Here is a 9,266-nt window from a genome sequence, read left to right as displayed (position 1 = left end):
TGAGGCAGGGGCAGAGTCAGCACTGAGAGCAGGAATGGGCTGGACTATCAATCTGGTTCCCACAGGATGGGGGGAGACACCAGACATAAAGAAGGGAGCAGAACCATAAATTCTTACTAATTGGGAGGTAAAAAAGTGTCTAGCTAGAGACAGGATGTCTGAAAAAACAGAAGTAAAGGTGTCAGGTATCTGAGATAGTCTTATCTTGAGTTTACACATTGACAATTTATTACCTCTGAGTTATACCAATCTTAATGAACCAAAATGGGGGTTTGCAACTAAGGGGATTGAGGCAGAACTAATTTAGGGAAATTGAGTCAAGACAATTAGGGAAACTGGGTCAGGACAATTAGGGAAACTGAGTCAGGACAATAAAAGAGAACTGTGACACAACACTCTTTCCTACAAAATTTTCTCCTTGATTCTGCCTTTATGTTAGATTCCCTTTTCCAAACTCCTTTGAAAGTTAGCCCATTGTTAAGCAATATAATAACTCTTTGCCCCTTAACTTGAAGACTGAGTGTGCAAATTCTTTCACCAAACCATGACACTGACTCTAATCTTGTTAGAGTCTCCTCAACATAAAGACAAAATAATTAGGAGAAACAGAAAGTGAATGAATCATGGTGATGTTGAAGGGAGAGGGGAAATGTTCCCTTTAAGATTATCACTCTAAGATTGTGTCCCCTTTGATCAGAATCTCCCAGGCTCCAAAGAGTGGAGACAGAGCCCAAACCTTTCAGGATGAGAGAATCAACTCCAATAGAAATTTTAAATTCTCATTCAATTGAGGAATCCTGATCTGCTCTGTTCCAGCCCCCACCTGATCTGATCTGCTCAGGCTGTCCCAGCTCTCACCAATATACCCAATATAACAGCCTTTCTCAACCAAGGTCTTTGGAGATGGACTAAGCAATTGGCCAGGACCATTCTGTTCACTGAGAAAGCATTGTCTCAGTGCCAAAACTCCATTTTCCATAGATCTGCCACTATAGAAGTCAGTCTCTTGGGAAACTGATTTCTATCCAACAATAAACTTTCATTTTGCAAATAATAATTCGGGAATGAGTGAATTCTTTCCCTCCTAAACCTGGGGCCGATTTAAAGGGCATTATTAACAACTCTCTTATTTCCACTAACCTCTTGACCACCAGGAATTGAGATCATTCAAACTGCATCAATGTGATAAATGATGTGATTTGAAGACCAAAATTATTGTGAGTGATGTAGACACCAGATGATGATAGGCACCAAAAGTTGGGGTTCAGTCATGAGGAGAATTCAGAATGTCCAGTCTTTTTGGCAAAATGTGGATTTATTTAAGGAAGAGATTACAGACAAAATGAAGGCATGGGGAGAAGAAAAGGGGAAAAATACCACGAAGCAGAGTGCTATGGCAGGCTGACTCAAAGGAGGGCAGTAGCCCTCCTGATTTTATAAGGAAAATTGACTGGAATTTCTGACAGGGCATGGCAAGGTGAGACTGCTCCAGAACTCTACAGAGGATGGGTCTCAGGAGTTGATATAATTTGGATTTCAGACTGGACAACCACCCTAGAGTGTACGACTATGGAGTTAAACTAATTTCTATCAGAGCCTTCTCCCTGTCTGACTCCAGGGATCAGTTCCTCTGCTAAACACCTACTTCTTAAGGAAGTCAAATCAGTACTTCCAATGCAACTGGAAAGAATGTGCTTTTCTATTTATGGCTCTATTCATAATCCCTTTGCCTGTCCTAAGACCCTTTTCCCTGAAGGGCACTCTCCTTCACTGTGATGTAGTCACTAGTACACTTAAAAGTTCTTTGAGGGCAGGGACTGTCTCATGTTTATATTTGGACAGTACCTGTCATGATGGGTACAGCTTCTAGGAGGACTATAGCAGTAATTGTTAGAAGTGCTATAGTTGCCAGATAACATGGTTTCTGAGACAACTGGTGAGATGCATACCAGACTACTATTTCAACCCCACCTCTAAGTCATAAAATTCAATATTGAGATACATACCAAACCACTCCTCAGTTCTACTTCTAAGTCATAAAATTAGCATGTAAGTAACAAGAAAAATTGGATCTTTCTGTCTTTTCCCACAAATTTATCTTCTTGATCCTGGTTCTTTGCTAAATCCTTTTGAAATGTAGCCCACTTCAATTGGTATTACAATTATAATAAACTTTGCCCCTTCACTTGGAGATGGGTTCAAGCCTGCAAATTCTTTTGAGATACTTCACAATCTGCAACTTCAATCTTCTGGAGTCTCATTTTGAACCTCAAAATTTGGTGGCTCTTACAGGGAGAGTCTGGTGTCCCCAGCTTCATCCCCTCCCTGTCAAGGTAATCCCCTCATTCTTTTCTCCCTCAATTCTATAGCTGGGACACACCAAGAAATTGAAAGACTTGCCTAGGTCATCTTCAGCTCCATGCTCAGCAAATTTTTCTTAACTAGAGACACCCAGAATTGGAAATTCTTGCAAGTTTTGGCAAAGTTCCTAGGGAACTTTTGCCACTTTTTCACCTTCTCTGGGACTCTGGAGGAGGAGGCAATGTGGCTTTTGGCAAAGAACTAATCTTTGCCACTTTTTTTCACAACAGAAGAGAAATTTTATGGCTTTTAGTAAAATAGGACAGTTCTCTTCCATGTCATTTTTTTTTCTATGTCTATATGCAGAATGTCTGTCATGATTCTTCTGTAAGCTGCATTTTGTTACCTGGAAAGATTTTAAATGCAGCCAGCAGGACCCCAGTTCTGGCCAAGCTGGGAGCTTCAAAAATTAAGTTAGCTAATTAAAATTATAAATCTGCTAAAATAACATCTTAGCCTATTCAAAGGGTTTTGATAATGATGATTAAGGAGTTTGGCAATTCATCATTTTGAGACTGCAAGAAAAAAATTCCTGATAATTGGGGGATAATTCTAGGAGTTTACCCCATGCTGGAAGAAATGGGGACGGGGGGGGGGGGGGAGAAAAAACAAATGGGGCAAAGAGCAACTTTTTGCTAACTCTTCCTTGACTCCTATCTTGTACAGAGTCTCCTTCTGCTCCATTGGGAAAGTACTCCAGAAGGTATTAAGGGGCCCTATCCACAACTCTAATCACTTAGCATGTTTTACTACCTGGAATCCTGAATGTATTTTAGTGGTGAGAATTACTAACAATATTGATATAGCCCATGTACCTCTCTTAGTCCCACTCATCTCAGAGCAGATTAAGAAAAGAGAATGCTGAAGAATTGTGGGGAAACTCAAATTCGGCCTCACCTGTAGAAATGCTGGAAGCAGTAACAGCCATGGGGACCTCACACAACCTTGCCCAAATACCTCCTCAACCCAGCTTCAAGGAGTGGGGATGGAGTGTGGGTCAGGCACTAGGGTCAGCTTCCCTGAGCCCTGGCATCTGAAACTACCATCAAAGGGAGATCCTGGCACTAGTCACCTCAGCCTATCTTTCAGCAGGTGCTGTCCAGCAACTGCCTGGGAAGAATCTGGGTGCCCCTAGCAGTGCCAAGCATGGCAGTGTGAGGTGAGAAAGACAGTCAGCCTCTGCATTTGGTAAACTCACCATTCTCTGCTTAAGGTGCAGATATGTTTTAGCTGTGTGATTTCTGGCAAATTATTTTATCTCTTCCCAGTTTTCTGATTTGTAAAGAAAATTAAAAATTGTTGTGAATATCATATTATTGCAAAAATGCTTAGCATAAAATATGATATATGAATGTTAACTGCTTTACTAGATATAGTTGCTTCATATTTGATAATGTTACATGGGGTTTCAGATAAATGATTTTTGTGTTTGTGTGTGTGTGTGTGTGTGTGTGTGTGTGTGTGTGTGTGTGTGTGTGTAAAGTAATTTGGGAGCAAATTCAACTAAATTAAGTCAGACTCCCAGGACTACAAGGATAGTGCAGAGAGGAAAGAATCTCTCATCTCTCTTTCTTCCCCATCCCCCTTCCCTCCTTCTGTGACTGCAGTAAGGATACAGGGATGAAGGAGTAAGATGCAGAGAAAGAAAATATACTCAGTTCAGTGAGATTTGTTATTTGAAATATGATAGTAAAAGCACTTTTAAAGGAGTTCTAATTAAAACCCACTAAAGGAATTTGTGAGTTGTAATTTATTTGCACTGACAATGTTAACATCATAGAATCCAGCTGCAGTGAAAATCAAGAGTGTGGGTACCTGAGGCCAGGTGAAAAGTCTGCTTTGCAGTCTTCATTTTGTTCATCTGACTGCCAGCTTAATACATCTTTTAGGCTAGTGTAACAATGTTACTAGCTAGCTTCAGTTTACATCATTATCCCTCCAGGGTTAATGTACATTCTATACTTTGATACCCACTCCAACCTTCAATACCAATATACTTATCAACCCAAAACTGTAAATAGCCTAGTTGTGATGCCCATGAACATCAACAGAATTATGAATAGTTGCAATCTTTGATCATTACTAAGGCACTTATTGAAACAGAGCAGTAAATAACAGAAATTGTCATACTAATGTATTTACCTCAAGTATATCCTTAATTCATTTTAAGGGGTAATTAGTATACTTAAAAATGCCTTGTTCTTATTGCATGCATTCTCCATCAAGATTCCTGATTTTTACCCAATAGGTTTTTATAATTATTCGGGAAATGGCAAGCCAACATGGGCATGGACTTTCTAGTCCACTATATCTGTTAGGGATGGTGAGCCAATATGGGCAGACCCACTAGCCTTCTACATTAATAGAAGATTTAAGGGTCTGGGAACTTTAAGAAAGCAAAAGCAGTTGGCTGTTTGTTAAGGGCCAGAACTGTGGAAAGGTATACTAGAATCAAAGACAGCAGGGTGCTTATGGTTAAGCACCTACTCAGTGTGATTAATGGAATGATGGTTCTTTAGTTAATCATTCTAGTTGACATATAGTGTGATATGGTGATATAATGGCTGCAGTTGGCACATGCTCAGTTGCTGTAGTGATGTAATCATACTGAGGTATTTAAGGTCTGAAGATGACTGGGAACTGAAAGTCTCAGCCACAGACACAAAGAAGACTCCGGACTCCATCTTTGACCATCCTCGTGGTGAGCCTCTGCCAACAAGCAGCCTGCTTTTGAATTATGAATTTTGAGTCAGAATTCTGAGGACCTTGTTAATAAAAATTGGTCCTTAATCCTTTCCTGACTCTGGAACATTTCATTAAAATTTAGGGAATCTCATATACAAAAGTTAAGTCAGTAACTTTTAAAGTGGTTTGTATGTTAAAATTGGAAACTTTGCTGTAAATGATATGAGACTATTTATTTTTACAGTAGATTCTTTCTATCTGAATTTTATGAATTGTCTTGTTTTCTCCCTAAAACAAAAGGGAAACTTATTCAAGGGAAAACTGAAACCCTCCCTGAGAATTTCCAAAGATACAACAGCTTTGGGATCAACTAAACAGCTAAAAGAAGATGGAAAGTTTTTTTTTTTAGCCTTGTTAACCCTGTTTTGTAAATGTAATTTAGGGAACTATGCATTATTTCCATCTTTGCTAGAAAATTAAGAGGAAGTTACAGCTAAGACTATTTGGCTATTAGGAAACTTTTAAAATTGTTACTAAGTTATTTGAAGTTATTGTCATCATGTTAAACCTAAAATTGGTAATTACTGTGTGTGGAATAAAGAGGGATAAAGTGGAAAGCCTTATTAGTTTACTTTCAAGTACGAGGGTATGTAGCACCTTTTTTTTTTTTTTTAGAATTTTTTTTAATAATATTATCCCTTGTATTCATTTTTCCAAATTATCCCCCCTCCCTCTACTCCCTCCCCCCGATGACAGGCAATCCCATACATTTTACATGTGTTACAATATAACCTAGATACAATATATGTGTGTAAATACCATTTTCTTGTTGCACATTAAGTATTAGATTCCGAAGGTATAAGTAACCTGGGTAGATAGACAGTAGTGCTAACAATTTACATTCACTTCCCAGTGTTCCTTCTCTGGGTGTAGTTGTTTCTGTCCATCATTGATCAACTGGAAGTGAGTTGGATCTTCTTTATGTTGAAGATATCCAATTTCATCAGAATACATCTTCATACAACATTGAAGTGTACAGAGATATTCTGGTTCTGCTCATTTCACTCAGCATCAGTTGATGTAAGTCTCTCCAGGCCTCTCTGTATTCCTCCTGCTGGTCATTTCTTACAGAGCAATAATATTCCATAACCTTCATATACCATAATTTACCCAACCATTCTCTAATTGATGGACATCTATTCATCTTCCAGTTTCTACAAAAAGAGCTGCCACAAGCATTTTGGCACATATATGTCCCTTTCCGCTCTTTAGTATTTTTTTGGGATATAAGCCCAGTAGAAGTACTGCTGGGTCAAAGGGTATGCACAGTTTGATAACTTTGGGGGCATAATTCCAAATTGCTCTCCAGAATGGCCAGATTCCTTCACAACTCCACCAACAATTTATCAGTGTCCCAGTTTTCCCACATCCCTCCAATATTCATCATTATTTGTTCCTGTCATCTTAGCCAATCTGACAGGTATGTAGTGGTATCTCAGAGTTGTCTTAATTTGCATTTCTCTGATCAGTAGTGATTTGGAACACTCTTTCATATGAGTGGATATAGTTTCAATTTCATCATCTGAGAATTATCTGTTCATATCCTTTGACCATTTATCAATTGGAGAATGGTTTGATTTCTTATAGATTAGGGTCAGTTCTCTATATATTTTGGAAATGAGACCTTTGTCAGAACCTTTAACTTTAAAAATATTTTCCCAATTTGTTACTTCCCTTCTAATCTTGTTTGCATTAGTATTGTTTGTACAGAAACTTTTTAGTTTGATGTAATCAAAATCTTCTATTTTGTGATCAATAATGATCTCTAGTTCTCCTCTGGTCATAAATTCCTTCCTCCTCCACAGGTCTGAGAGGTAGACTATTTTCTGTTTCTCTAATCTATTTATGATCTCATTCTATACCTAAATCATGGACCCATTTTGATCTTATCTTGATATATAGTGTTAAGTGTGGATCCATATCTAGTTTCTGCCGGTATGTAGCACCTTTTCCCCTCTTCACAGAATAGGGGAGAAGTATCAAACAGCATAGTCCATGAAATCCAAATTAGTTGGGGTGGGCAACAGAAAACTCAGCCTGTTCTCTGGGGGGTTGTCAATTTTCCTTAATTTATAAACTTGCCAGTTTTCTTGAAAACATCAGGGTATAAGCAAGGTTGTCAGCCCTGAGAAATGAGCCTGTTTAGGTTGTATAGTTCCTAAATAAATCATGTATTTAATAAGAATTAATAAGCTTGTTTAATGATTGGTCCTTGCACCATGAAGAAGGAAGGAAAACATGTAAAAATATCATGTGTGTGTGTGAGTCCTGGTAAACTTTTATCTAGCCCCAAGTTATGATATGTAGAATTTTCTATTAGAGTTAAATCTCTTGGGACTGTAATTCATATATTTTTTGAGTTTTCAATTTGAATATGATTGTCTGATGGATCATTAAGTCAGTAACCCACCATTCCAGAGAAATGCCACAAGTTACTTAAAGGGATGCCTTCCTGAATTGTCACAGGCAATTGTTTTATCTGGGCAAGAATTGGAAGAACACTCTTAGTTTCTGGCTAAGGTGGGATCCTTCTGACTGAGTTTCCCAATTCTGTTTCTTTGTTTCCCACCTGATTATTCCTGAATCTGGCTATGAGTTGGAATTGTTACTGCATGATTGGTTGTTTAATAAACTAAGGATGCTTTCCCCTGTCATGTAAGTGCTATCAGACACTTTGATGCTATTATAATCACACTCCTGCTTTTTCCTCTTATAGCAAATTTCTATAACCAGACAGTCAGTAGAAACCATGAGCACAATATAAATATGTAGATAATAACTTGATCTACAGCCCAATCTGAGAGGCTTCTCTGGCTGTAGCCATAAAACTCCTTAACTTTCTGGCCCCCCAGGGCTATCAAGTTTCTTTGTCTAAGAACTGACATTACCTGTCAGTCTGTTAAGTATTTGGGCCATGAATTAATTTCCAATTCCCTTTCACTCACAGAGAGGAAGCAAACAATCTTATCACTCCCTGAACCTGCTTCAAAGAAATAACTTCATACTTTCCTGGGCATGACTAGATTTTGTAGAAACTTGGTGTGTTTAAGGTGACCTTCCTCCCTTAGAGTAGTGGCTACCTAATTCTAATTAAGAAAGCCTTCAAGCCCACCCTAGGCCAACCATTGGAGGTTCTAACTCCCCACCAGGTTCAGAGCATTTTTTTAAGTTAAAGGTCATAAGTAACCTAATAGTAGGAGGCTTGCAAGGTATTAGACTCTCCTGTAGACATTCCCAATTTGACACTTTGGGTGTGCCACACTCTCAGCCCTGCCACCCTGCTCTCTGACAGCTCTCAATTGGGTATCATTCACAATTGTGAGGAAGCTTTAGATTCTACTCCCAGTTGGCCTAACTTGAGGGATATTCCTCTCACAACCTAGACAATGAATGCTTTATTAATGGGTCCAATTTTCTTGAAAACAGGAAAAGGATAGCAGGTTATTCTGAAGTAAGTCTCAATAGCATCTTGGAGGCTAAACCACTCTCCTTTGAAAACTCTAGTCAGAAGGCCAAACTCATCGCCCTCATCAGAGCTTTAGGGAAGAGGGAAAGACCCCTTAATCCCTTGTGGAAAATCCTGAATGGACTATTAAACCCCTCTCCTGAAACCCATCCAGTGTAGGGATACATACCCAGGGAGGATTGGCAGATAAGATTTTACATATATGCCCCCTTGCAGGGACTTTTGGTTTTGTTGACACCTTTACTAATAAGTTTTCCCTTTTGAGACTGAAAAGACTTCATTTTGGCCTTCCAGCTAGCTCTTTACAGAGGCACATTGGCCCAGCCTTCACTTCTCAAATAACCCAGCTGTGACTCTCTACCTAATGTTTAACACTTTTAAACATTATGGTGCTTGCACCCTAGGTCACCTGAGCACTAAAATCTTCATTCTGGATGGGGTCTCTAGTAACCTCCATACTAACTCCACTTTTGTTTTTTGGAGGTTTTTTTGCTCAGTTTTGGTTCCTGCATTTTTAATCTACTTATGAGAGTTGTTTCTTCCAGACTCCAAGACATGAGCTTTCATCCACTTGATAACCTGAATATCATATGCTGCTAATTGATTCTAATACTCAGCACCCCAGGATCCTGCTGCTGCAGTCTTGAAGTCACGTGCCTCCCCTTCTCAGTCTGGACCCCACTAGGCAGGGCCA

The sequence above is a fragment of the Sminthopsis crassicaudata genome, chromosome 4 (assembly GCF_048593235.1).
Source record: "Sminthopsis crassicaudata isolate SCR6 chromosome 4, ASM4859323v1, whole genome shotgun sequence".
Taxonomy (NCBI): Eukaryota; Metazoa; Chordata; class Mammalia; order Dasyuromorphia; family Dasyuridae; genus Sminthopsis; species Sminthopsis crassicaudata.
Note: the sequence above shows the minus strand (reverse complement) of the source record.